Source organism: Neodiprion lecontei, chromosome 3 (assembly GCF_021901455.1).
Source record: "Neodiprion lecontei isolate iyNeoLeco1 chromosome 3, iyNeoLeco1.1, whole genome shotgun sequence".
Classification (NCBI taxonomy): Eukaryota; Metazoa; Arthropoda; class Insecta; order Hymenoptera; family Diprionidae; genus Neodiprion; species Neodiprion lecontei.
Genome location: NC_060262.1, coordinates 25220964 through 25226549, shown reverse-complemented (window position 1 = coordinate 25226549; position 5586 = coordinate 25220964). Strand labels below are relative to the sequence as shown.

At 39.7% G+C, this 5586-nt stretch overlaps 1 long non-coding RNA gene across 2 annotated transcripts; it reads right to left on the bottom strand.

The window, feature by feature from the left end:
- Window positions 1–3708: 3708 nt before the first annotated feature.
- On the bottom strand, window positions 3709–4944 carry LOC124293292. 2 transcript variants are annotated; one of them, XR_006903205.1, is made up of 4 exons: window positions 4895–4944; window positions 4190–4298; window positions 3946–4067; window positions 3817–3831 (listed from the first exon to the last, which is right to left on the bottom strand). It is a non-coding gene; the product is annotated as an uncharacterized LOC124293292 (long non-coding RNA). The 2 variants fall into 2 exon arrangements; XR_006903204.1 differs by having other exon boundaries at window positions 3709–4067.
- Between the last annotated feature and the right edge of the window lie 642 nt (window positions 4945–5586).

Below are 5586 nucleotides of genomic sequence, written 5' to 3'. Positions count from 1 at the left end.
AAAAAGATTATGAGAAGATTATAAAGTTATAGAAATTTTATTAGCGGACTGACAGCTACCGAATTTGGGGTTGCGCGAAAAACGAATTGAAATAATTTATTGTAAACATGAACCAGGAACCACGGAGCGCTTATCCTGGAAGTCGAGAAATTTTATCAGCGGACTGACAGCTACCGAATTTGGGGTTGCGCGAAAAACGAATTGAAATAATTTATTGTAAACATGAACCAGGAAACACGGAGCGCTTATCCTGGAAGTCGAGAAATTTTATTAGCGGACTGACAGCTACCGAATTTGGGGTTGCGCGAAAAACGAATTGAAATAATTTATTGTAAACATGAACCAGGAACCACGGAGCGCTTATCCTGGAAGTCGAGAAATTTTATTAGCGGACTGACAGCTACCGAATTTGGGGTTGCGCGAAAAACGAATTGAAATAATTTATTGTAAACATAAACCAGGAAACACGGAGCGCTTATCCTGGAAGTCGAGAAATTTTATTAGCGGACTGACAGCTACCGAATTTGGGGTTGCGCGAAAAACGAATTGAAATAATTTATTGTAAACATGAACCAGGAACCACGGAGCGCTTATCCTGGAAGTCGAGAAATTTTATTAGCGGACTGACAGCTACCGAATTTGGGGTTGCGCGAAAAACGAATTGAAATAATTTATTGTAAACATGAACCAGGAACCACGGAGCGCTTATCCTGGAAGTCGAGAAATTTTATTAGCGGACTGACAGCTACCGAATTTGGGGTTGCGCGAAAAACGAATTGGAATAATTTATTGTAAACATGAACCAGGAAACACGGAGCGCTTATCCTGGAAGTCGAGAAATTTTATTAGCGGACTGACAGCTACCGAATTTGGGGTTGCGCGAAAAACGAATTGAAATAATTTATTGTAAACATGAACCAGGAACCACGGAGCGCTTATCCTGGAAGTCGAGAAATTTTATTAGCGGACTGACAGCTACCGAATTTGGGGTTGCGCGAAAAACGAATTGAAATAATTTATTGTAAACATGAACCAGGAACCACGGAGCGCTTATCCTGGAAGTCGAGAAATTTTATTAGCGGACTGACAGCTACCGAATTTGGGGTTGCGCGAAAAACGAATTGAAATAATTTATTGTAAACATGAACCAGGAAACACGGAGCGCTTATCCTGGAAGTCGAGAAATTTTATTAGCGGACTGACAGCTACCGAATTTGGGGTTGCGCGAAAAACGAATTGAAATAATTTATTGTAAACATGAACCAGGAACCACGGAGCGCTTATCCTGGACATCGAGTTTCACCGCGTAGCGGACCCGAAGCGCGGGATCCGGGAGGTTGAGAACCCGGTACTCGAAATACGTAGCGGACCCGAAGCGCGGGATCCGGGAGGTTGAGAACCCGGTACTCGAAATTTGCGGAGCGCGACTCTCATCCGTCCGCTCTACTGCGCGGTTGCTTCCAGACTGAGGAATTCTGCTAGCTGATTTTGAATTGGTGACGTCACTTTCTGAACATCCGACATCCAAACTATGGTTTCGAACTTTGATACTATGTATGATGATGTATGATGTATGATGTATGATGTATGATGTATGATGTATGATGTATGATGTATGATGATATGATATGATGTATAATGAGTTTAGGTTTCACATTTCATACAAGAAATACACACCTCATCTCTCCTGCCGATTCCAGACTCAAGCGGCTAGGCCCTTCGATGGTCAGCCGTTGACTGAAGATGTATTCTTCAGTGAACGGGTCGGCTAACAACGCTGCCGTTCTGCGACAGTTGGATGATGAAAAATTTCGCTCGTATCTTTCAAATGTGTGTTAAAATACACTCGAAGTGTTGAGAAGCGTCGTTCTTTCTCTCCCTATCACCTTTCTAGGTCTTTAAATCACTACGCAGTGTTAAATACTGTCTCATATACGAAGCATCCATTTCATCTCGTTCAGAATTAGCGCATCCGTTATGTGTTGCAGTTACTCTGAATTTTTTTCCATCTGAATACTTTTCGAAAAACAATTCCGCTCCTCCACCCAACGCAGATGCTTCACTTGCGACCAGCTAAAACAGCGTTTCGATTCTATGCCTATGAAAATTCAAGATCGAGAGAGCAAATGAAAAGTTGTTGGAATAATTATGAATACTGATATTATGGAATACATCGAGCGCGCGTCGAATAGAATCCCATTTCGAAATGAATAATTCTTCTCTTCTCATATCATAGCTAATCTAGTAATATAGGTAAATAGGATGGTTGGAGGTGTTCGGAAATGGTAGGAGGTGCTCGGCGCTGGCAGAAGGTGATAGGGGGTGGTCGAAAGTGGCCATTGATGGTCGGAGGTGGCAGGGGGAGGTAGGAGGCGTTCGAAAATGGTAGGACATTTTAAAAGTTAAAGTCGACGATGATCCGGTGCATCAATTTTATCGTTACAGATTTTCTTTTCCCATGAGCCATAAAGTATTCAACAACGATAATGCGGTCCTTAAAATTCATCATTCATCTCTGTCTGGAAAGCTAATTCGCAAGGCGTGGTATTCTATTCTATTTGCATTATTAGAAAAATACCCGTACTCTACATACACTGTTTCTAATCTTTTGCTACATTTGGTTGAATCCCCATGCTTCCACAGCACGAATAGTCGGAAATGTTTTTGATTATCCATAATAAAATAAAAGAAGTAACAAAGCTTAAATTTATTGTTAAAGCTCTAATGAATACATCAAACTGCGGTCGAATCAATTCATTTATTATTTGCACATGACCTCTGTACATTTGATAAGTTATTCCTAAATACATTGAAACATATGTATTTATAATGAAATATCATGCAATGGGCTGTGTAAACTATAAACTATAATTTCTATCGAATAGCTGCTTTTATGTCAACAGGGCTTTGAGACATGTTTGTAGGACATTGGGCTACAAGAACAAATGCGAATTACGAAGAAGTCCGTATTAGAAATAAGGATATTTTAGTTCAAGTGTACCTATACACAGAAATATGTATGTGAATATACTGAAAACTCTGTGTTTATTGTAAAAGTCTAGTTTTAAATATGTGCATATATATATATACACATGCATAAGTATATATATACATATATACACATACATGTACATAAATAATTGCCAAGAAATTAGAAACACTCACAACTTGTCGCAAATAGAGTAAAACGTAAGGTTAATAATATACAAATTACACAAGCGCACCATAAAACATGGCAAGGGTAATCCTAGTGCAGTGATTCTATAAACTAAAGAAATATACATTTACATATACATGATATAAATTAATAGTCTAGAAAAGAGTATTTAGAGAGCTTATCTAATTCCGATCTTGTCACAATAGATCATTAACATAATCAATATACGGTTAAAGCTGTATTAGCTACAGCCACTATTGGAGATAATATTTTTTATCCATTTTTATAGTTATTTAATTTCTTGTACAACAATTTTTGAAATTTCACCGCAAAATGCCCAACGAGTTCTCGTAGTGCAAATACGAGTCCAATCACCTTACAGATGGCATTACATTGATTTTTGCCTTCTCGCGTCGAGTTATAAATACAGAGAAATCTCAATGAGAGCTCATTTCTACAAGATTTATTGTAGTGCTGTATTCGTAGCTGTACCTGTTATTCTATATTTATAAACTGTTCTATATTTTCAACATACAGCACAACAATGGCTGAAAGCACAATGGCAAGAAGAGAGGAGCAATTTGCATCTTAATAAATCTTTTCTTCTTTATACGTAGCACAGCGATGTCACGTCGGAGGATATGTACTAGTGGATCACTAGGTGGGGCACAGAACTAAAACATAATTGTGTTGAAAATCCTCAACATCTCTTACAGAAAGTTGGTACGTTGCCAGACCTTACATACCAACAATGAATATTCATGGAGGCTATATTCATAAATACTTACAAAAGTAAGCTAATATTAATAATAATAATATTCAGCTATTAAAGTTTCGCTGAGCGCTCCGACCAAGGATTCCATTTCACCGAGAAGCTCTGTTAATTGGCCAGTTGACAGCTGACGCAGTTCTGAAATCAATTGTCAACATGAAATTCCAACTTCAATCAAGACCGTGCAAACATAGAGGTTTTGATACAAATGAAGACAAGGTGATATTAGTATACAAGTTAAGAATTCTTGATCTTATTACTTTCTTCGTAGAATGGTGATCCTAGAACCTCCTTACTTCTTTCCAAAGTTTCATCCACATCCAGTAGAGATCCTTCGGAGTCAGCAGACCGTTCCATTGACGGACTTTCCTGCAACGCGGAATATTACAAATTAGTTATATCTTGCAATTACAACGTTGAAGAGAAATGATTAAGATGTAAGCGCCAGTTAAGAAAGTTCCTGACTAAAATTACTCTGAGTAAATAATATGATTTAAAAAGAGCAGAAAGAGGCGGCAGGGTGTGGTAGGAGGTGGACGGAGATGGTTGGCGGTGTTTGGTGGGGGCAGAAGGGGGTAGGAAGTGTTTGGCGGTGGTTGGAAGTGAGCGGCGGTGGTCGGGGAAGTCGAGAACGACGAGGACAACGAGGCGGCGGAGGAAGAAGAGGACCGGGACGAGGTGGACGAAGAGGACGAAGGTGGTCGGTGGTGGGAGGAGGTGGTTGACTACTTCTGATACTAATTCTTCTCCTGATCCTACACCTACTCTTGATCCTTCTGCCATTTGTACTTCTACTGCTACTCCTACTCCTACTCCTGATCCCACTTCTCATCCTACTCCTACTCCTACTACCACTCCTGATCCTATTCCTGATCCTACTCCTACTCCTCCTTCTGATCCTACTCCTATTCCTACTCCTGATCCTGATCCTACTTCATCAAATATTATAAAAATGTTGAACTCACCGAGCACAAATCCCTGTCTTCCTTGTCCACCTTGTTCTCCTAGTCTTCCTCGTCCTCCTCCTCGTCCACCTCCGACCACCTCCAACAATCGCCAACCACCTCGAACAACCACCGATAACCACCTCGGATTGTACCTGGAATAGCGATAAATATTTTCAGTATAAGAACACATCAAAAACATTACGTAAGGATTTATATAATCACAGCTTTTCGTTTTTTGGCTGTAACTTTCGATGCGTTGATCGCAGCGTATTGGGACTGCGCCCAATCGATTTCTCTCGCAAAATTACGTCGGAATAGTGCATGAAAGAATTCATTCCAGCACTTTTCAGAATCGCGAAGATTTTCGCCAAAAATACAAAGGGGCTAGCCTTACTATTGGATGCAGAATATAAAGACAGTTGCCCTCATGGGCTTAGATGTGACAACCGAAAATTGGTGCGTGAGATATTCCAACGGTATAGTTGAGAACTTATTGCAGAACATCAGAGAGTTTCCGATTTCGACATCATGCTGGCTGCATTCACCTATAGTTAACCCGTGTGTACTCACCGACTTGTCGGCGATACAAGAAATTAATAATGAGAATAAATATCTTTCAAAATTCGTAGCGAAACAGTGATTTAATTCAAGTATAGGTACCCGAGAGAAAAATGTATACATAGATTAATTATGGATAAAAATAGATCAGA